Genomic DNA, 24,400 nt, shown 5'->3' on the forward strand with positions numbered 1-24,400 from the left:
GACACTCAGAGCCACAACTGTGTGTCCTTAGTTCCTCGTGCAGCAGACAAGGAGCTGCACCTCTCTCACCCTTAGGCTGCTCACCTGCATTCTGCCCACTACAAAAGAGGTTACAGGTGTGGGTGAGCTAATCCCTGTGTAGTTCCCAGCACAGACCCAAAGGAGGAAGGGCCACACCCCTCTCCCTTCTCTCTGCTCATCTGAACCTGCTCTGGTCTTCAAAGGAAAGACTCCATTCCAACCAGTCAGAAGTGCAGGCTCTGGGATCTCACTCTGACCCATCCTCTGTCCAGCACCCTAGTCCCTTGTAGTCTGGCAGATGGATTCAGACAAGAGACATCTTGTCGTGTAGGAGACTGGCAGGTTTCTTATAGAATGATGGGAGGCATGTAGCATGAATCTTAAAAGATCTTATTAATGAAAATAAACCTGGAGCCAGGTATTGGGGTGAATGCTGGAAGATCAGAGAAGGAGAACAAGCCACTGCCACCTCACCTTGCCAGTTCCTCAGGTGATCCTGTTTCCTCAGCCTGGAAGCCTCTATGTCCTCATCCAAATGGATCTTAGCTGAACTGCTGCTCAAAACCTTGAAAGCTTAACCAGCTCTAGTTCCTGGTCCTCATGCCTTAAATACCTTTCTGCTTTCTGACATCAGTTCCTGGGATTAAAGACTCACTTCCTGTGATTAAAGGCATGAGTCACCATGCCTGACTGTTTCCAGTGTGGCTTTGAACTCACAGAGACCCAGATGGATCTCTGCCTCTAGAAGACTAGGATTAAAGGTGTGAGTGCCAACATTTTCTGGCCTCTATGTCTGTCTAGTGGCTGTTCTGTTCTCTGACCCCAGATAAATTTATTAGGGTGCATGATATATTAGGGAATACAATATCACCACAGAGGCATGCTCAACAGTGAGGGTGGACATTGGCCAAAGGGCCACTGCAGATGAAAGGCCTTCAAGGAGTGAGTGGACAATGACCAGGGACCACGAGCTGCATGTTAAAGTGGGCCAGGTACTGTCTTCTAAAGTCTCTGGTACAGGAGGCCTCCATGAGATGTTTTTCTGTGCAGGACAAACAGACCATGTGGGTTGACTCTAAAGGAGGAGACTAATGTGTGTCTCTGTTCCTTTCCAGAAGGCTCCAGCCTCATAGTGACTTATATTCTTCTTAGCAATAGAGATGGTCACTTAGAGAATTTAAAGGCTGGCAATGTAGTCCTATTGCTAGAGTGCTTGCTGGCTGTCCCTGGCCTTGGTTTGATCCACAGAATTACAGTGGAGCACACCTGCAGTCACAGCATTTGGTCCCTGGAGAACATGGGGACTCCCTGGACTACATGAGAGCTGGTTCACACCAACACACACACACACACACACACACACACACACACACACACACACACACACACACAAACCAGGTTTAGTGCAGATGAGTTTTTTTAGTGTGTAAAGTGCAGTTTACAAATCTGACATCTGAGTTCAGTCCCCAAACCCTGAGGTGAATGGAGAACCCCCTCCTGCAAGTTGTCCTCTGAGATGCACCCATGTTCTGTGTGTCTGTCTGTCTGTGTCTCTGTTTCTGTATCTCTCTCTGTCTTGAGACTGACTGTATGATCATACTTTTCAGGTGGATGGAGCTTCATATTATTTACTGAAAAAAAATGTCCTGCAACCCAAATCTATAACTTCAGTATTCCCATCTCCACCAGCAACAGCAACTGTCTTCTGAAGTAAAAACACAGCGATGGGACCTGTCCCATTAGCTGCTGCTCATGTATACCCAGTCTCCTGCCCCTCACTATGGGGGAAAGGGGAGGAGAGTCCCCAAAGGACACAACACTGTAGCCCCAGCCTTCAGAGTCAGCAGAGAGAAAGGCAGATAATGGATTGGCTAGCCGGTGGCTAGCAGGAAAGGTATTTCTGGTGAGGGATTGCACCCTTTAGACCACAGAGCAAGAGAGGTTTACAAAGTCCAATGTAGCTATGAAGCCAGCTGAGTAGTGACCAGAAAACTGGCTTTGGCAGAGAAAAATGGGCTGTGGTAGGGGATGACTTCACTGGGGAAAGCCATCTGACAGTTAGGTGACTATGTGTGCAGGTTCCTGGCATGAGATCTCTGCCATTAGAAAAATGACAATGTAGTCTTGCTTGTGTACAGTTCTAGGAGTCCAGGCAGCCACTCTGTACCTATTTCCTATCATAGGAATTTGATGTACACATGGCAGGCCATGAAATCCAGGATCCTGCAAACAGAAACTGTCTTGGTTGGAAACAGCTGCAGTTCCATGGTGGAGAGATACAATCTCCCATGTATGTCTGTTTGGGATTCTATTTCACCTCTCAGCTGTGACTTGTTCTCTAGTCCCACAAAGCTAAGTGGCCAAACCTTCAGCAAGTACATGAAGCACTCCTCGACATTTGCCCACTCTGTTCTCAGGTCTTCCTCCCACACACTACTGTCTCCTTAGCTCCCCAAAACTAGCTCCTTCTCCTTCTGGGGAATGTCCAGTGTCCTATCACATACTCCAGATTCCTCTTTTGCTCATACTTCCTGCTCTTGTCAACACTTAGCTCTGTGGGTCCCTCTGTTCTAATTTCATCTGTCTCCCTGTACACCTCTGCCCCACTGCTGTGACAGGAAAATAGTGACTGAAAAGGGTGCATCAGTAAAGAACCTAGTTGACCAGGAAGACTAGAAGCCTGTTCCCACCTGACTTCATACAGTGGAGCATACTCAAGGGATGCCAGGGATAGAAGCTGGAAAGGTGGTTTGGTGGATCTAAGCACTTGGCTGCTCTTCCAGAGGACTCAGATCCCCATCAACCACACAGCTAAAAACCTTTTGTAACTGTGGTGTCAGGGGATCTGATACCATCTTCTCTCCTCAGGGTGTACCGGACACATACATAATGTACAGACATACATGCCAGCAAACCACCACCATCACCACCATCATCACTACCATCACCACCAACATTATCACCACCCACATACACAGGCATAGTGGGACAGGCAGGGAGTGTACGCAAACACAGAGCAGTGACCACTAAGTAAAGTCCTACAGAGGGCCTTGTGGATCCTAGCTTCTATCTCGGAGCTCAGTGAGATCAAAGGAAAATCAAAATGAGACCACTTTGCATTCATAGTTACCTCTGTGCTGACACATATGGACCCTTTGTCTTGGATCAAGACCATGGCGGTCCTTCCTCTGTGTCTTTACTTTGTTCTTTGGGGCCCACATACCTGTACTCTTTGGGTACTTTCTTCTGTTATATCCGTGTTTGAGATCCATTGTTTGAGAAATAAAGCAGTGGCCGCCCACATTTCTATGTTCCCCATGGACTCATGCCCTGGTGAGGTCTGGGCTCATTTATCATGAGCTGACCTCACCACACAGAAAGAAACAAAGTGACTTTGTTGCCATCTTGGATGGTGACTTTATCAAGATAGAGATGACCATGTGACTTGACCATTATCTTGGTTAGTGATTATTGAAATAGTTTCCAGTGTTGAGAGCCCTCAGAGGATCACTGTACTCCTAGGACTTCCTGTGCCACAGGCAGTCAGGTACACATCCCAGTCCTCCTCTTCCAACTTTTCCATTTTAATTTCATCTTCTGTATTCCTAATGGGATCATGGAATTGGGAGACTCAGAAGAGACTCCAATATGGGCTCTTTTACCACATGATAAAAATCGACATGTTGGTTTTTTTGTGGGGGGGGCGGTTCAAGACAGAGATTTTTCTGGGTAACAATTTTGGCTGTCTTAGAACTTGCTCTGTAGACAAGGCTAGCCGTAAATGCATTCATATCTGCCTGGCTCTGCCTCCCAAGTGCTGGAATTAAATGTGTGTGCCACCACCATCCACTTTCTGTGTATCTTAAAGAGGGTATACCCAAACTCCATGGTACAGTTTTTGGGTTGGCACATTGTTTTGCAGGATATATTTAGAACTTTCTATAGGAGTTTTCCCAGCCATGTGCCTCCAACAATACCAATAGTAGCTAACACTTTCCAACTGACAGTCTTTTAATGGAGAGAATAATAAGAGAACACTCTGTCTAATATAAAAAAACATAAGATGGTTAATAAATGTCACCAGTATAAAAAATGGAAACTTGTAAACATGTACAAAATAATATATAAGACTTATCACTCATAAATTGTGAAGAGGATGGAGATCCAGAGGTTCTTTTTTTTAATACCAGGAACTTCTGATTTAAGCATAGGATTGGCGGAAGAGAAAATGATTTTTCTACTGTGGGGCTAGAAGTTCCTCTTTTCTAGTTAAAACAAGGGGAATAAATGTCTTCTATGATCTAAAACTGTAATAACAGCTAACATGTCAGTATATGTGTGCCTTCTTTTCTGGGTTGTATACAGAGAGTATTCCCTCACATCACGGTCATTTTTGATAATGTGCTAAGACGCTTACTAAAATGTGAACATTTTTTTTTCTGTCAAGTTAGAAAAGGGATATAAAGTCCAAGCAAAGAGTGTTGCTTTATATCTAAGTCAGAAAAAGCTTGGTAATTAAAAGGATGTGTGAGTTAGTCTTAATTTGTTATATTAATCTATTCATGTAGTTTGGACTGGACTTTCTTTTAGTAAGGAGGTATTGCCCAGCGCTCTCTTCTGAGTCAGTCATCTCCCATACTCAGGACTCCTACTGTCCCTGTTTGGAAAAGATCAACAGCTGGGCATGTGGAGAGCTGGTTCTTGAGAGGGTAAACAAGATTGACAGGCCTTAATCAGAACCAGATGGCCAAAGCTGCCATGTTCTGATTTTTGCTGGTGCTGTAATGTGACCCCCTTGTTTATTTACATCTTCACCAATTTTCTGTTTTTGTTGGTTTCCTTTACTGCCTAAGCATGGCTGTCCTGAAATTTGCTCTGTAGACAAGGCTGGCTTCAAACTCAGAGATCCCCCTGCCTATACCTTCCCAGTATTGGGATTAAAGGCATGTACCACCACACCCTTCTTTAAGTTTTTCTTTAATTTCTTTGCAGGAGTTGGAAACTTATCTTGCTAGAATCTTGCCCTGGGGGGGGGAATCTGTGGCTGATATGTAAAATTAAATTAAATTATAAAATAAATTTAAAAAAAGAAAAAAAGGATACAAACCTCTCAGTAACAGCCCATTTTGAAAATTACTTGGAAGAACTCTCAAAACAGTCAAAGACTAAAAGAAGAGACTAAAGAAAGCTAGATAGATATTCAAAGGTTCCCTGGGCAACTTGCAGACAGCTATAAAGGACCACACAGCATCTGGAGCCTCCTTGCAACACCTCACAGATGAGCTGCAGATCTCATAGTGAAGGCCAGATGGAGACATTGGGACACACAGAAGAATATTTCCCTCAGACACACACACAATCTCAAAGCCTGGTGTGCTTGTTATGCTTTTGTCAACTTGACAAAATCCAGGGTCATTTGGGAAGAGGGAACCTCAATGGAGAAAATGCCTCCATCAGATTAGCCTGTTGTAGGGAACACAAAGGTCTTTGCACTCACAGATAAGCACTGGGAAAAACCAGGAATGTTAAACGTGCTGGGTAGTTATAACCTGATTTCTGCCCAGGAGGTGAATGTCCTATAGCCCAGGTGATCTCTGCATGATCTGAAGGGCCAGGCCATATCTGGTACCCACAAGCTCCAACAAGCAGGACCAGAAGTGGTTAATAGTCTAAATGACCTCTGTGCTATCTACATGTACTCCCCCAAGGCACCCACATATAGGACCAGAGATGGTTAGTAACCTAGGTGACCGCTGTGCTCTCTGTATGATGGAGACCACACAAGATCCTCTCCTAGGCCCTCAGGATAACACATGTAGCCTATCTACAGAGCCCAATTTCATGGAAGAAGTGACATGTGCTTTGAAAAGAGTTTCGATGTAATTATGTCTCCTTGTGCATATGAAATTATGATACACCAGGAAACTTTTTTCCAGATTGTACTGTATTTAAACAGTCTCAAATAATCTGCCAGGGGCCAGAATCCTGAAGTCTGAACCAACACAGGCTCCTGAGTCCTGTTGAACAAGATTTCCTTCTTGCCTCACATTGTTTATTACTCTGTGGGCTATGGTGTTTGCAGAGACCCCCACAGCCTGTAGTTAAGTCTGTGGAACATTTTCTTAATTAATAATAGATGTGGAAGGGCCCAGCCCACTGTGAGGAATGCCACCCCTGAGATGGTGGTCTCAGTCCTCCATGGCCTCTGTTTCAGTTCCTTCTATGACTTCCCATCATAGGACTGTATACCATAGGACAAAAGAAACCCTCTCCTCCCCAAGTTACTTTTGCCATGGTCATAGCAATAGAAAGCTAACTGAGACACCTGATTCCAACCAGTCCAAACACCTAGAGGTTCCTCCCACAAGCCTACTAACATTCCATCTTCTTTCCATGTCTCTGAGGATGCTACTTTACCTCCTGACAGTCCCTTCCCTCCTGGTGTCACTCAGAGGGAAAGACAGGGTGGTCACAGGGGAGTTACCTAGATAGATGACATCCCAGAAAGGTCAAGAGGACATGGGCAGATCACAGCCACAGCTCAACCCACACAGGATGTTAGCGAGTCTCCCTGAGGCTATTCATAGGATGATGAAGACAACATCCTCTCTTTAGGACACACAGGTCAGTCCTTCCTGCACACCCAGGACATGAAACTTCTAATTCCTGGATCAGACACTTGATTGGTGACACCAGTGACAGTGGTTCCATCCCCTTCCCTGTCATCATTCAGTTGGTTCCTTTCCAGCCCTCACAGCCATCTCTGTCACCTTCCTGCTGGGAGTAAATCCCACCTTCCCAGAGCAGTGAGAACAAAGGGCAGATGGGCTCAGTGTGTTTCTGTGTCACAAGAGGAAATCCACCATTGGGTTTAGGAAGCACAGGGTCTCCCTCTGGTGCTGACAGGGATGGGGAAAGACATGGCAGAGGTCAGTCCTTGGGTGACCTTTGTTCTTTCAGGCCAAGGGTTCCTGATTAGCCTTTCTACCCAAAGAATGTTCTAGAGGACTGGACCATAAAGAGAGAAGGGGGGAGAGGAGTGGAAGGCCCACGTTGAGCGGGAAGAGGTGGGGCAGGGTGAGGGACACAGACCTTGGCCTCAGCTGAAGTGACCCTGGGAGGTGCTGCCTCCTGCCAGGAAGCTCAGCTTCAAGGAAGGACAACAAAGCTGACACAAGAGCAGCAGGACATGGGAGCCATGCTGGAGTTGACACTCTTCTCCATAGACAGAGAGAATTGCAGTTCCTTACAACCCCATCGTGGACAGGTGTGTCCTTTGGTGGTCCCTTGGCAGGGGCTCCTACTCACAGGAGAGGGGAGCATTTCCTGCGAGTGGTGGGAAGAAGGAAGCACAGAGAAGGCTGGGTCTCCTAGGGAGGACAAGAGCCTGAGAGGGGACACAGGGCTTCTAGTTGGGGCATCAAAGGACACAGAAGTACGGAGGCTCAGCAACAGGAAACTCTCCCTGAACAGGAATTGGTGTGGAAGTGGAATGGGGGAATGGGAACATGAGTGATCAGGTTGGTTGAGTTGGGATGGGATGGAGGGGAGCGGTCAATGAAAGAGGTATCTTGATAAAGCAGGCCATTTTGAGGTTAGGGAGAAAACTGGTGCCACGGAAACTCCAAGGAATCCAAAAGGAAGACCTCAGCTAAGACAGATAGCAATGGTGGAGAGGGTGCCTGAACTGGCCTTCTGTAATCAGATTGGGGACTACCCTAGTTGTCAACAGAGAGCCTTCATCTATTAAGTGAGGGAAGCCGATGCAGAGAGCCACAGTCAAGTGCTAGGCCAAACTCCAGGTGTCCAGGTAAAGAGATGGAGGAGGGATTGTATAAGCAAGGGAGGGCAAGATCATGATGGAGAAACCCACAGAGACAACTGAACCAAGCTAGTGGGAGCTCACAGACTCTGGACCAACAGCTAAGGAGCCTGCATGGAACCAACTTAGGACCCTTGCATGTGGATGACAGTTGTGTAGCTCTGTCTGTTTGTGGGGTCCCTAGCAGTGGGATCAGGTGTTCCTGGTGCTTCAGCTGGCTCTTTGGAACCTATTCCCCATGCTAGCATGCCTTGCCCAGCCTTGATGAAGTGGGAGATTAGTCTTGCCTCAACTTGATATGCCATGCTTTGTTGACTCCCATGGGAGGCTGACCATTACTAAACAGAGGAGGAGTAGATGGGGGGAGGGTTGATGGGAGGTGGAGAGAAGGAACAGGAACAGGAAGAGAGGAGGGAAGGGAAACTGTGGTTGGTGTTGCTGGAGGGCTTCTCTCCAGATTCCCCAAGCCCCGTAGTCCCACAATCCACTTATAAAATAATCACTCAGACGCTTATATCACTTATAAGCTGTATGGCCATGGCAGGCTTCTTGCTAACTGTTCTTTCATCTTAAATTAACCCATTTTTATAAATCTATACCTTGTCACGTGGCTGGTGGCTTACCGGCGTCTTCACATGCTGCTTGTCCTGGCCGTGGCTGTAGTGTCTCCTCCTTCTTCCTGTTTCCCCAATTCTCCTCTCTCTTTGTCCCGCCTATACTTCCTGCCTGGTCACTGGCCATCAGTGTTTTATTTATATAGAGTGATATCCACAGCAGGTTGGTATGTAAAATAAATGAAAATATTCAATAAAACAATAAAAAAGGTCAGGCTGTAGGCAAGCTTGAAGAACATTTACTTAATTAGTATTTGATGGAGGAGGGCCCAGCCCATTATGGGTGGGGCCATTCCTGGGCTGGTGGTCCTGGGTTCTACAGGAAAGCACCCTGAGTAAGCCATGAGCAGCAAGCCAGTAAGTAGCAATCCTCCAGGGCCTGTGCACCAGCTCCTGCCTCCAGGTTCCTGCCCTGTTTGAGTTCCTGTCCTGACTTCCTTCAATGATGAACAGTGATATGGATGTGTAAGCTAAAGAAAACCTTTCCTTCCTCAAACCCCTTTTGATCATGGTGTTTCATCATAGTAATAGTAACCCTAAGACAGTAAGTTTATGAATTAAAACTACAAACTGAAATGACAACCCAAGGAACAGAAAAAAAAACATATTTAAAAGTCATCTTTACGGTACAGCTTTTGTGTTCAGAAAAAATAACTGATACAACTCAGGACAAAAAAGTGATCCCTAGTCATCAGGGAAATGCAAATTAAATCTACTGTGAGATACTAGCTCACCCCAGGTAGATTGGCTATAATCAAAATAACTGACAACAAATGTGGCAGAGGATGTGGACAAAGAAGAACACATATTCTCTACTGGTGAGTGTGAAAATTAATACAGTCATTATTTAGAGCTTGTGGAAGTCTCTCAAAACATTAGAAATACCAGAGGACTCAGCTATTTTACTGGGAATATACCCAGAGGTCCTGTACCCTACCATAGAGATATTGGCACCCCATGATTACTGCTGCTCTATTCAATATAGCAAGGAGATGGAACCAAAATAGATGTCCATCAACAGATGAATGCATAATGCAAGTCTAGTGCATATACCAAATGAAATAGTATTCATCTCTAGAGAAAAATGAAATCACAAAATTTACACTAAAGTGGATAGACTTAGAAAGTATACTGTTAAATGAGATCACTCAATCTCAAGGGAAAAACCACATGTTTTTTCTTGTGTGTGGATCCTAGCCTATATAATGTATGCATGTACACATGTAATTAAATATACAGAGGCATGGTACAACCTATAGAAAGAGGAACATGAAAGGGTAATTTTACAGAGACAAAATACTCCCTACTGAGTTCACATACATGCTGTACTTTTCAACATGGAACACGGTTTTGATGCAAAACAGGTCCTTAACAAGCAACATCCACATGAGACTCTTTGCTGCAACCTTACTGGGACCACAAATGTGAAATTATTTTTTTCATCTTTTAAATGTCCTTGTACAATGCAGTTCTTGTAAGTACTACCAACTTAGGGTGCATTATTCTTTAAATAAGAATTCGAGCTATAACAGTTATAGAGAGCGAAGGCTGTCCAAAGTATGCTTAAATCATCATAACGGGAATTTTTGAAAATTCCAGGGAATGCCAATTAAATGGCTCTGAATCTCTAAGACTAACACACCAAGAATTACCAAAACTGAGTAGCTTGCAGGTTTTGGTTTGGTTTTCATTTTATGTTACAACGCTAAAATGTGTTATTGTTAGTGAATGAATGTACTTTACTTTGAAATTTAAAAGTCAAATAAAACTATTTTAGAGTGAGCAAAGGACTTGGATATTACTGCCCTAAACAAGATATACAAAAAATCTAATAAACACATTGAAAAGGGGGCTCAACATCATCAGTCTTCATGGAACTGCAGATCAAAATGGCAGTGAGTCTTACCTCAGCTATTATAGTCTCCAGCAAAAAAAATCTACCTAGATCCTCAAAGGCAGCTGCACACTGGGACCTTCCTGGGAAACTAGTGCTCAGCTTCATTACAGCCTTTAGAGCTTGGCTACCATCCTTGTAGTAGCCCAAACATGAGCTGCAGGTCTCCTCATGAACAACAGGGGGCGACAATAAACCACATAATCAACAGGAAAAACTCCTTGAGGTGGGAACCTATCTTGTAGCCTTGTTTCCAACCCAGGTCCAACAGACCTGGAGCTCCTCACATAATCATTCCCTGTGTCACTGAGACACCCACTCTGCAAGGAGACCTTATGAAGTCCCCTCCCTCCTCTTATCATCCGTGAGAACAGACAAGGATATCATAGGGCAATCACCAAGGAGAACAAAGGCATCCCTGAAAGGTCAGGGAGGCCATGGACAGACCTGAATCACATTCAGCCAGCACAGGAAGTTGGGGTCCTGGTGCCGTCCATAGGAAGCTGGAGCACATGGTACTCTTTCTAGGACACACAGGTCACCTACTCCTGCACACCAAGATACAAACCCCTGAGATAGCATTTATCCATGGATCAGACACCTGATAGGTGACACTAGTGATGATAGGTCTGGGCCCTCCCCAGTCATCACTCAGCTATACCTTTTCCAGCCCCTAGAGAAGACTGCCACTCACTACCAGGAGTAAATCCCACCTTCCCAGAGCATTGAGATCACAGGGCAGACTGGGCTCTGCTGGGTTTTTGTTCCAAGGAAATACACTCTTGACTATAGAAAGTTCAGGGACAATGCCCTGGGGTGAGCTGCTGTTCTCTTGGGGCACAGGACACTTCTTAGCCTTTCAGCTCAAAGTATGTTCTAGAACACTGAACCAGAAAGGAAAAGAAGAATGGGAGGCAGCACTCACAGAAGAACAGAGCAATGAACACATACAGACTCCACCCATCTGACTCCAGGAGGTTGCCCTCCTTTGTGAGGAGGCTAGGTTCTGGGTAGAAAAGCAGAGCAGACACCAGAGGAGCCCAGCTTGCCAGGAGCCTGAGAGGCAAATCTCCTTCCAAGAGGAACAGCCTAGCCCACAGCAGAGAATATGGAGCTCACCTCAGCCCCTCTCCACAAAAGACAGGTCTCCTGGAGGGGACTCCTGCTCACAGGTGAGGAGACATTCCTCTGGAGTAGAGAGCTGGGGAGCTCAGAGGCTAGATGGGGTCTTCTGTGAGAGAGAAAGAGCCTGGGAAAAATGGACATCTGGCTCTGCTTGAAGCCTGAGACCATCAGGAAGCTCACAATGGATGGGAATTGGGAAGTGGGACAGAAAAACTCAGTTGTTGCCCATTTTAAGTTTATTAGCACTGGCCACTCGATACTGAAGACTCAAGTTGACAACTCCATCAGGGTGACTCTCCAGGTCAAACTCAAAAGGGGGTGAGTAAACAACAGCATCATTACATAGGACCCGGAGAAATCTACAAATAAACCCTAGGCTCTGGGACACTGATTTGGTCACAGGTGTCTGAGTCTGTTCCAGGCAGTGGGGTTTAAACCAAAATCAAACTAGTCCTCCTCACAAAGCCCTGCTACTACTGAACAGGAAGACAGAGCAGCAAGGAAATCTAGAAGGTGGGCTTAAGTGTAGCACTTCAGAGGAAACAGAGCAGGGACAGGTCATAAAATGAAGGATCAGAGTCTTGAGAAGAGGAGGTCAGACAAGACATGCCTACACTCACCAAAGAATCTGAGTGTGAATAGGGATCTGAGGGCAGTGAGGGGTGAGCTGTATAGACACCAAGAAAACAGTTTTATACAGTGGAAAGATTCAGGGGTACTGATGAATGGGGGTGATGCTGCTGACCTCCCCCCAACAGGACACACACACCAAGGCTGAGAGTTGAACACACTTAGGTTTCCAGTTTCTACCAAATGCAAAGGTCCTAATAATGATAGATTTTTCTCTCTTCCCTCTTAGCCTCTCCCATCACTACAAAAGTCATTGTTGAAGCTGTTCCACCCCAAATTGCTGAAGGGAAGAATGTTCTTCTATGTGTCCACAATGTGCCAGCGACAGTCCAGTTCTTTTCCTGGTACAAGGGAAAAAAAACTGTTGTCAAGTGTAATCAAATTGCATGATTTCTAATTCAGTAGTACAAGAGAAACAGGGTTTGCATACATCGGCAGAGAGATGATATACCCCAATGGATCCTTGCTCTTCTGGAACGTCACTCAGAAAGATGAAAGAGCCTACATGCTATGTATGATAATGGAAAACTTTCAAGTTATCAGTGCATCTGTGGAGTTCCATGTGCACTGTAAGATGGGCTCAGGGGTTGACAAGCACTTCAGAAGAAACAGAGCAGGGAAAGGTCATAAAATGAAGGCACAGAGTCTTTAGAGGAGGAGATCAGACAAGACATGTCTACACTCACCAAAGATTCTGAGTGTGAGCAGGGATCTGGGGGCAGTGAGAGGTGAGCTGTGTAGACACCGATAAGACAGTTTCATACAGTGGAAAGATTCAGGGTACTGATGAATGGAGGTGATGCTGCTGACCTTCCTCCAATAGACACACACACACACCAAGGCTGAGAGTAGAACACACATTTCAAATTTCTACCAAATGCAAAGGTCCTAATATGATAGATTTTTCTCTCTTCCCTCTTAGCCTCTCCCATCACTACACAAGTCACTGTTGAAGCAGGTCTGACCCAAGTTGCTGAAGGGCAGTATGTTCTTCTGCATGTCCCCTGCTATTGTAATGTTGTGGTTTTTGCCTTTAAAAGCTGTGCTCCATCAGGCTGAGTACCTCCTCCACTGCATTGGATGTGCTTGATGAGGTCCCTGCCTATGCTTGTATTTGCTCCTGAATAAAGCCTTGCTTTTGCATTCTGGCATGCTCATCTTCAGCGGTCTCTCTGGGAGTGGAGATCTGGGCACAACACCCAGTAGTAATGGAGGAAGAAAAGATTCTTTCCAATATAAAAATGTCAGGATTGCTAAACGTCTGAGTTCTTTCTACCTGCCAGCACAGAATGTCCATATCTGAATTACAAAGAATCAACAGGTGGGCCTCACTGCTGCTGGCTGAACAAGCAAGCAAGCCCAGAGCTTAGAATTTTGTTGTCTGTTTGCTTAACCTTGGTGTGAATGTTTTTTATTTTTCCCTCAGACCAGGAATAACTCGATATTAAAGATCCCTTCACAGGAAATGTTTTCTGTTTTTCCCCAGTGGTGGAAATAACTCATTATTAGTAGTCTCTTATGTGAGAAAGAGGAAGTTTAAATGGGCCCAACTTCTGGTAAAGAACAGTTGCGGTCAGGACTTCGAATGCTAAGTCAATGCTGTTTAAATTTCCAGAGATATTAATCATTCAGTGTATAGAGGATATTCTCTTTTTTTTTGGTTGTCTACAAATGTTTGGATGAATGTTTGATTTTCGTGGTAGATAAAATAAAGGAACGGGATTCATAATTTTAAACTATATATTGGGTATGCTCTTATCTGTGGTTCATTACTGAGAATGTGGCTCTGCTCTTTAAGTTGCTTTCTAGAAATTCTCGGTTAAATTCTATAGAAATGTAACAACTAAAACAAATTGGGTTGCTAGCTTATTAAATAATGTGATTGCAGCTGGGCAGTGTTGGCACACACCTTTAAGCCCAGCACTCAGGAGGCAGAGCCAGGCAACCCTTTGGAGAATTCCAACCATTTGGAAGGACCTATGGACACAATACTGTAGACCTCTGCTCTGATCCTAGGGAGCTCATCGGCTTCAGGCCTCTCTTGCTTTGGCTATGCTTATTCTTATGGTAACTCTTAGTTTTGCTTTTTTAGTTGTGATTGAGCCTGAGTTTACTGGAAACAAAAGCTCTGTTCTGTTACAGAAACGGTGTCTCTGGTGACCTATGGCTGCCTTTGCAGTCATCTTGAGTGAACAAGAGGAACTCACTAAGGTTAATGATTATTGCTTATTCAATTCCAGAGAGAGATAAATATAATCCAAAGACTTAAGAAATTGGAAAATGGTTTCTTAAAAGATGACATTAAAACTTATAGGAACATATGAGGAAAAGATATAGGACATGAAAGGTCAGACATTTCTCTGGTGCCAGGACATGAACACCCAAATATTTTTCCAATGTCAAAATATCAATAAAGGAATCTAAATCTCCCACTTCCCTTAAAAGAAAAGTACATGCAGAAATTGCCTATAAGAATAGAAATTTAGTCCCAGCAGTTAAAGACTTAGTATTAATCATTACTATTTTGAGAACTTATCAAGAATAGGATTATAACTGTAGTCCACATAAAAGTGATATACAGATTACTTAAAAATTGGCAAACACCTGAACATGATATCCTAGGCATGACAATACACTCAGCTGGTTACAAAAATATAAAAGTATCCTATTGTTAAGAACTAATCACGGGACTCGTGTGCGTTCGGCAAGTGCTCTCCCAACAAAGCTACATTTCCAGGCCTAAGCCTTTCCTCTTTAAAGTTATGGCAGCCATAAGAAAAACAGAATAGATAAGCACATAAACACTACAATGTGTATACTCACGTTTATACTTACAAAGGCTCCGCTCACTGGAGTTAAATTACGGACTGACTTGTAAATAAGCTTTTATCAGAAAAGAGCTGGGAGACAGGCCCGGCGGCAGAGACAAGCAGACGCAGGTAGGCCTGCGGCGGGGGCCGGGGGAGGTAGACGGGCCCAGCGGCGGCAGCCGACAGGGATATTCAGACCCAGCGGCAGCCGGCAGAGACATTCAGGCCCAGCGGCGGCCCACAGAAGTAGACGGGCCCAGCGGCAGCCCGCTGAGGTAAACGGGCCCGGCAGCAGCGGCCAACAGGGACATTCAGGCCCGCAGCAGCCGGCAGAGACATTCAGGCCCAGCGGCGGCCCACAGAGGTAGACAGGCCCGGCGGCAGAGACAAGCAGACGCAGGTAGGCCTGCGGTGGCGGCCCGCGGAGGTAGACGGGCCCAGCAGCAGCCCGCTGAGGTAGACGGGCCCAGCGGCGGCAGCCGACAGAGATATTCAGGCCCGGCGGCAGCCAGCAGAGACATTCAGGCCCAGCGGCGGTCCACAGAGGTAGACAGGCCCGGCGGCGAAGACAAGCAGACGCAGGTAGGCCTGTGGCGGCGGCCTGTGGAAGAAGACGGGCCCAGCGGCAGCCCGCTGAGGTAGACGTGCAGCGGCCCACAGGGACATTCAGGCCTGGTGGCGGCCCCCAGAGGCAGACAGACCCAGCGGCAGCTGACAGGGACATACAGGCCCGGCGGCGGACCGCAGAGGTAAACAGGCCCAGGGACGGAGACAAGCAGACACAGCTTGGAACAGGGACGCCCCTAACCCCAACATCTGGGGAAGAAGCTATCTCCGTGGGTCAGAACCAGAACGAATCTGAACACTCCGTCTGAGGACAACCCAGGGCCCAGCTGCTGATCCTGTGAAACCCAACAACTTGGAGGTGTTGGTGAGACTACCCTGCTCAGCTGAAACCCATCTGGGAGAGGATTCAGATGCCTACAGTTTAAAGTCTGAAGAAACAAGATCAGCTGAGGAGTTGACAAATGAACAAAAAGTGACCTGAGAACACAGAAGAAGGCGCTACCCAGACACCAAACCAGATCACCAGAATCATAAGTATATAATTCACCGATCGAAATCAGCTGCCCCTGAAGAAATAGCCCAAAAGCACCAATTTAACCAAGAACCCCTACTAAACCAAGACTAAAAATTAGAACAAGAGAGGCACTCTCAGACACAGACACCACCTGCACCTCACAGAGAAAGAGATGAGTAGGCGCCAGTGCAAAAATACAGGCAACAACATAAAGACCTATATGGCAACATCAGAACCTAGTGATTCTACACCTGCAAGACATAAACGTACCATGACAGAAGAAACAGAAGAAATCAACCCTAAAAATGACATTAAGAAGATGATAGAGGCCCTTAAAGAAGAAATAAAACATTCCCTCAATGAGGAAATAAAAACTTTCCTTAAAGAGGAATTGAAAAACTACCTTAAAGAGGAAATAAAAACTTTCCTTAAAGAGGAAATAAAAAACTCCCTTAAAGAGGAAATAAAAACTTCCCTTAAAGAGGAAATGAAAAACTCCATTAAAGAGGAAATAAAAAACTCCCTTAAAGAAATGGAAGAAAAAACGAACAAAAAATGGGAAGAAATCAAAGAAAGCCAAGAAAAAGCAATTAAACAGATGAAAGAAACATTCCAAGATCTGAAAAATGAATTTGAGACAATAAAAAAAACACATGCTGAGGGAATGCTGGAAATAGAAATCCTGACAAAATGAACAGGAACTACAGAAACAAGCATAACCAACCGATTGCAAGAGATGGAACAGAGAATCTCTGACACTGAAGACACGATAGAGAAAAGAGATTCGTCAGTCAAAGAAAACAATAAAGACAAAAAAGTCCTAACACAAAACGTCCAGGAAATTTGGGACACCATGAAAAGACCAAACCTAAGAATAATAGGGATAGAAGAAGGAGAAGAATACCAACTCAAAGGCACAGAAAATATATTCAACAAAATCATAGAAGAAAACTTCCCTAACCTAAAGAAAGAAATACCTATGAAGATACAAGAAGCTTACAGAACACCGAATAGGCTGGATCCAAAAAAAAAGTCCCCTCGCCACATAATAATCAAAACACTAAACACACAGAATAAAGAAAAAATATTAAGAGCTGCAAAGGAAAAGGACCAAGTAACATATAAAGGCAAACCCATCAGAATAACACCAGACTACTCAATAGAGACTATGAAAGATAGAAGATCATGGACAAACCTCATGCAGACACTAAGAGACCATGGATGCCAACCCAGACTATTATACCCAGCAAAACTCTTAATCACCATAGGCGGAGTAAACAAAATATTCCAGGATAAAACCAGATTTAATCAATACCTGTCCACAAACCCAGCCCTACAGAAAGCACTAGAAGGGAAAATTCAACCCAAAGAAGCTAAACACATCCATGAAAAATCAAACAATAGATAATCCTACACCAACATACACCACAGAAGGACAACACAACACAACCAAAAAAATAACAGGAATTAACAATCACTGGTCATTAATATCCATCAATATCAATGGTCTCAACTCACCTATAAAAAGACACAGGCTAACAGAATGGATTAGAAAACAGGACCCATCCATATGCTGCATACAAGAAACACACCTTAACTCCAAAGACAGACACTACCTCCGAGTAAAGGGCTGGGAAAAGGTTTTCCAAGCAAATGGACCTAAGAAACAAGCTGGTGTAGCTATCCTAATATCTAATAAAATAGACTTCAAACTAAAATCAATCAAAAGAGACCAGGATGGACATTACATATTCATCACAGGAAAAATCCACCAAGATGAAGTCTCGATTCTAAACATTTATGCTCCAAATACAAAAGCACCCACATTCATAAAAGAAACACTACTAAAGTTTAAAACGCACATCAAACCCCACACATTAGTAGTGGGAGATTTTAACACACCACTCTCACCAAAAGATAGATCTACCAGACTGAAACTTAACAAAGAAATAAAGGACCTAACAGATGTTATGACTCAAATGGACCTAATAGATATCTACAGAATATTCCATCCTAACACAAAAGAATATACCTTCTTCTCAGCACCCCATGGAACCTTCTCAAAAATTGACCACATGCTTGGACACAAAACAAATCTCAACAGATACAAAAAAATTGGAATAACCTCCTGTATTTTATCAGACCACCATGCCTTAAAGTTAGAACTCAATAACAACAAAAATTATAGAAAACCCACAAACTCATGGAAACTGAATAATACCCACCTGAAACATCAATGGGTCAAGGAAGAAATAAAGACAGAAATTAAAGAGTTCCTAGAATTCAATGAAAATGAAAGTACAACATACCCAAACTTATGGGACACTATGAAAGCAGTGCTAAGAGGAAAATTCATAGCTCTAAATGCACACATAAAGAAGATGGAGCAATCCCATACCAATGAATTAACAGCACAACTGAAAGCTCTAGAACAAAAAGAAACAAACTCACCCAGGAGAAATAGACGCCAGGAAATAATCAAATTGAGGGCTGAAATCAACGAAATAGAAAACAAGAGAACAATACAAAAAATCAATGAAACAAAGAGTTGGTCCTTTGAAAAAATCAACAAGATAGACAAACCACTAGCCAAATTAACCAAAAGGCAAAGAGAGAACACCCAAATTCACAAAATCAGAAATGAAAAGGGAGACATAACAACAGACAATGAGGAAATCCAGAGAATCATCAGATCATACTTCAAAAACCTGTACTCCACAAAAATGGAAAACCAGGAAGAAATGGACAATTTTCTGGATAAATACCAAATACCAAAATTAAATCAAGACCAGATAAAACATTTAAATAGACCAATAACCCCTAAAGAAATAGAAACAGTCATCAAAAGTCTCCCAACTAAAAAAAGCCCAGGACCAGATGGTTTCAGTGCAGAATTCTACCTGACTTTCAAAGAAGAACTAATACCAATCCTCTTCAAAGTGTTCCACACAATAGAAACAGAAGGAACACTACCAAACTCTTTTTATGAGGCTACAATTACCCTGATACCCAAACCACACAAAGATGCAACAAAGAAAGAGAACTACAGACCAATCTCCCTCATGAACATTGATGCAAAAATACTCAACAAAATATTGGCAAACCGAATCCAAGAATACATCAAAACAATCATCCATCACGACCAAGTAGGATTCATCCCAGGGATGCAAGGATGGTTCAACATACGGAAATCAGTCAATGTAATACACCATATAAACAAACTGAAAGAAAAAAACCACATGATCATCTCCCTAGATGCTGAAAAAGCCTTTGACAAAATCCAACACCCCTTCATGATAAAGGTCTTAGAAAGAATAGGAATACAAGGAACATTTCTAATCATAATAAAAGCAATTTATAGCAAGCCAACAGCAAACATCAAATTAAATGGAGAGAAACTCAAAGCGATACCACTAAATTCAGGAACAAGACAAGGCTGTCCACTCTCCCCATATTTATTCAATATAGTACTAGAAGTTCTAGCTAGAGCAATAAGACAACAAAAGGAGATCAAAGGGATACAAATTGGCAAGGAAGAAGTCAAACTTTCACTATTTGCAGATGATATGATAGTATACATAAGTGACCCCAAAAACTCTACCAGGGAACTTCTACAGCTGATAAACTCCTTCAGTAAAGTGGCAGGATACAAGATCAACTCAAAAAAATCAGTAGCCCTCCTATACACAAATGATAAAAGGGCTGAGAAAGAAGTCAGAGAAACATCACCCTTTACAATAGCCACAAATAATATAAAATACCTTGGGATAACACTAACTAAACAAGTGAAAGACCTTTTTGATAAGAACTTTAAATCTCTAAAGAAAGAAATTGAAGAAGATATCAGAAAATGGAAGGATCTCCCATGCTCATGGATAGGTAGGATTAACATAGTAAAAATGGCAATCTTACCAAAAGCAATCTACAGATTCAACGCAATCCCCATCAAAATCCCAACACAATTCTTCACAGACTTGGAAAGAAAAATACTCAACTTCATATGGAAGAACAAAAGACCCAGGATAGCTAAAAGAATCCTATACGATAAAGCAACCCTTGGAGGCATCACCATCCCGGACCTCAAACTCTACTATAGAGCTATAGTAATAAAAACAGCTTGGTACTGGTATAAAAACCGACATATGGACCAATGGAATCAAATTGAAGACCCTGACATTAATCCATGCACATATGAACACCTGGTTTTTGACAAAGGAGCCAAAACTATACAATGGAACAAAGAAAGTATCTTCAACAAATGGTGCTGGCATAACTGGATGTCAATATGTAAAAGATTACAAATAGATCCATATCTGTCACCATGCACAAAACTCAAGTCCAAGTGGATCAAAGACCTAAACATAAATCCAGTTACACTAAACTTAATAGAAAAGAAGATAGGAAACACTCTTGAACGCATTGGCACTGGAGACCATTTCCTAAATAAAACACCGACAGCACAGACCCTGAGCACAACCATTAATAAATGGGACCTCTCAAAACTGAGAAGCTTTTGCAGGGCAAAAGACACAGTCAATAAGACAAAAAGACAGCCAACAGAGTGGGAAAAGATCTTCACCAACCCCACATCTGACAGAGGATTGATCTCCACAATATATAAAGAACTCAAGAAAATAGACATCAAAGCACTGAACAGTCCAATTAAAAAATGGGCTAAAGAGCTAAACAGAGAATTCACAAAACAAGAACTACAAATGGCTGAAAGACATTTAAAGAAATGCTCAACATCCTTAATCATCAGAGAAATGCAAATCAAAACGACTCTGAGATACCACCTTACACCTGTTAGAATGGCTAAGATCAAAAACACCAATGACAACCAATGTTGGAGAGGATGTGGAGCAAAGGGAACACTCCTCCACTGTTGGTGGGAATGTAAACTTGTACAACCACTATGGAAATCAGTATGGCGGTTTCTCAGAAAATTAGGAATCGAACTACCTCAAGACCCAGCCATCCCACTCTTGGGCATATACCCAAGGAATGCTGATTCATACCATAAAGATACATGCTCAGCTATGTTCATAGCAGCACTATTTGTAATAGCCAGAACCTGGAAACAACCTAGATGCCCATCAACGGAAGAATGGATGAAAAAAATGTGGTACATATACACAATGGAGTACTACTCAGCAGAGAAAAACAATGAAAGCATGAAATTTGCAGGCAAATGGATGGAACTAGAAAAAATCATCCTGAGTGAGGTAACCCAAACCCAGAAAGACAGTTATGGTATGTACTCACTCATTGGTGGATTCTAGATATAAAATGAACAATCAGACCACAACCCATAGAACCATAGAGGCTATATATATAGCATGGAGGTCCCTAGGACGACTGTGGCATATAATAAATTTCAGTTTTACTCAATTATTGAAGAAAAAAATAGCCAAATGTATGGAAACACATGAACTATGAACCAAAGACTGAGGGGCTCCCAGCTGGATCAGGCCCTCTGAATAGGTGAGACAGTTGATTGGCTTGATCAGTTTGGGAGGCATCTAGGCAGTGGGACCAAGTCCTGTGCTCATTCCATGAGTTGGCTGTTTGAAACCAGGAACTTATGCAGGGACACTTGGCTCAGTCTGGGAGGAAGGGACTGGACCTCCCTGGACTGAGTCTACCAAGTCGATCACAGTCCTCGGGGGAGGACTTGTCCTGGAGGAGGTGGGAATGGAGGGTGGGCTGGGGGTAAGGGGAGGGCGTGGGAGGGGGGAGAATAGGGAAACCCATGGCTGATATGTAGAACTGAATGGTATTGTAAAATAAAAAATATATATCACAAAAAAAAAAGAACTAATCACGGGGTTTAAATCTCTTACTTTGTAACCACGTTTGCTGCTGGCTCTGGCACAGTATGAAGAAGATGTGCCTGGCTAGATATAATCATTTGGCTAGCACTATAATGATATGGGGTAAAGGTCAATGACATCAAGGGAGTGAGATGAAGAAGAGAAACAAAAATGAATAAATGTTAATGATCCTTGGGAAAGGAATAAAGAGAAATGATTTGAAACTGCTCATGCTTGAATGCATTAGAACTTGTATAACTAAAAACAGCCTGAGCTAGTCCCGACCATCAGACTGAGGGCAACCAGTGGTCAGATTCATTGTTCTTCAGCAACTTCACACATTCATCTTGCTGCACAGGACCTCACTGGACCTGGACTCCAGCACTCTGGATCATGGGTGGAACTACTCCTACTTCACACATAGGGTTGTCAGTCCTGGATGACTCTGTGTTATGGTCTCCACATTGTGGTTCAAGCATTCAGTAAAAGGCACATATTAATGTGTGAGAAAAAACAGCAATAAATCAGGATGCCTCACTTGAATCCACCCTCAGGGAAGAGGGGATGAGGTAACTTAGCCCAGGCATGTCAGACTCTGCCCAGAATCTTATGTGCTCACCATGAACATGGCCTTCATAAGGACCCTTCAGGAATCAGACACGGCCTGGCTATGGAAATTATGAGGTCTAACAGAGAGATGGCCTTCAATAGCTTTGCTAAAGAAGTCCATGCCAGACTGGACCAGAAATCCTGGGAAGCTTTAGACTGGGTTGGAATTTGACTTCCTGTTGGAGATGACAGAGGACAATGATGGATTGCAGACTGGGAGCCTACTGACAGCCTCTGAGAGCCATGTCTGAAGTAGGTCGCCTGGGCATCTCCTTCTGAGACTCAGTGTGCTCAGCCTAGGTGGAGAGATATGAAAGGCAACCAGCCAGCTGTTCTGATGGTCTTCTGAGACCACCCAGGAAGGTCAAGAGTCCTAAAGAGATAGAAGAAAAAGTTTATGAATGGCAGCACTTTGCCCTCCAGGGGTCTGGACCAGGGACTATTTCTTGCAGGCAAATACTAACAGACACCACTTGGTGGAAAGTCAGGTTATTGTTCACATTTAAGGTTAACTTGCAGGCATGGTGATGATCATTTACCATGTGTCCTATTATAAGGAAACTGAGACAAGGAACACACAGTCACTGAGTCAGGGTCATACTGTCTGTGGGTTGAACAAGCTATCTGTCCACAGCCACATCTCCAGCCTCCCCACCATGGAGACCTACTAGGTGACCTTCACTCCTCTAGATCATTTCATGGACTCAGGATTCTTATAGGGCCCCCTGGTTCATGTCAATCAACATCAAACACCTGACCAGAATGGCCCACAAATTATTTAATTAAAAAGACACAGAAAGCTATTTTAAGATGGAGGGACCTGACTGTTCTAACTCACAGAAAGTGTGAGCAAGAATTTGCACAAAAATCAATGGGAAATACACCCCCCACATACCAAGAGATTTCTGGACACATGGGCTGAAGAGGAGCCCATGTGAAATCTACACTAATATCCTGAGTCAGGATTCACTGTGGGAGATCTCTGTACAAGGAAGATTCAGCTCACTCCTTACACACCCTATCTTGAACCCAAACATGTGATTTTGCAGAGGGTCATTTTATTCTATGAGCCCTAGGAGCTGGCTAAGATCTCTGAGGGTGAAGGACTCTCAGCTGGTCCCCTCCAATGTTGATCCACAGAGCCAGTGACTCTGTCCTTCATCCAAGTCACCAACACCACAGTCAAAGAACTGAACTCTGTGTTCCTGACCTGCCATCAGTTGGTTCTTTGATGGCCAGCTACTTAAGCTCACAGACAGGATGAAGCTGTACCACAACAACAGCACCCTCAGCATAGACCCTGTCAGGAGGCTGCAGTGGGACCCAACAAGTCACACTGTGTACCCTTTTGTCCCTTTCTTCATATATCTCTACTTGCAAATGTTCTTAGCAAAGAGTCATTGGGCAGCACCTTGAGGAAAAACACAAACACAGCCTTGGCTCCAAAGAATTACTGTATCTGGACTGTTCCAATGACCTGGCATAACATCTCTCCAAAGAACATGACCCTGAATTTTTTCAGAGGGATTCCAAAACCTTCTGCAGCAGTAAGGTCATCCTTACCCAAATTTAAGTTTTTAAATAATATAAAATAGAAGAGTCAGGCAGTGGTGGCACACATCTTTGATCCCAGCACTCAAGAGGCAGAGGTAGGTAGATCTGTGTGAGTTCAAGGTTTGCGTGGTGTATAGAGCTAGTTCCAGCAAAAAGAAACCTTGTCTTGAAAACCCAAAGAAACACTGTTATCACAGGTATAGGAGCCCAGCCCCAAAAGTGTGACCCTGTGTGACATGTGGAAAGGAGAAGTGCCTGGCCTATGGAGAGAGTTCCAGAACAGCCAGGGCATACAAAGAAACCCTGTTTTGAAAAAAAAAAAAAGAAAAAGAAAAAGAGGCCCTGGGACACAGCCAGTCCCTGGGAAACCCCTCACAACTTTGCTGCAGTTTCTGACCAGCAGGGAAAACTCCCCCCTGGCCAGGCT

At 43.8% G+C, this 24,400-nt stretch overlaps 1 protein-coding gene and 1 pseudogene across 3 annotated transcripts in view; both read left to right on the plus strand.

Moving 5' to 3' along the window:
* LOC102907532 (cell adhesion molecule CEACAM1-like) overlaps positions 1-1,778 on the plus strand; it is a 161,444-nt gene extending 159,666 nt beyond the window's left edge. For all 3 annotated transcript variants that reach the window (XM_076573638.1, XM_076573643.1, XM_076573642.1), the window contains one exon: positions 1,629-1,778. The gene's annotated coding sequence lies outside the window, so the exon portion shown is untranslated. The remainder of the gene's footprint in view (positions 1-1,628) is intronic.
* On the plus strand, positions 975-23,835 carry LOC143266880 (cell adhesion molecule CEACAM3-like; annotated as a pseudogene).
* Positions 23,836-24,400: the final 565 nt, after the last annotated feature.

Source organism: Peromyscus maniculatus, chromosome 1 (genome assembly GCF_049852395.1).
Source record: "Peromyscus maniculatus bairdii isolate BWxNUB_F1_BW_parent chromosome 1, HU_Pman_BW_mat_3.1, whole genome shotgun sequence".
In the NCBI taxonomy this organism is placed as follows: Eukaryota; Metazoa; Chordata; class Mammalia; order Rodentia; family Cricetidae; genus Peromyscus; species Peromyscus maniculatus.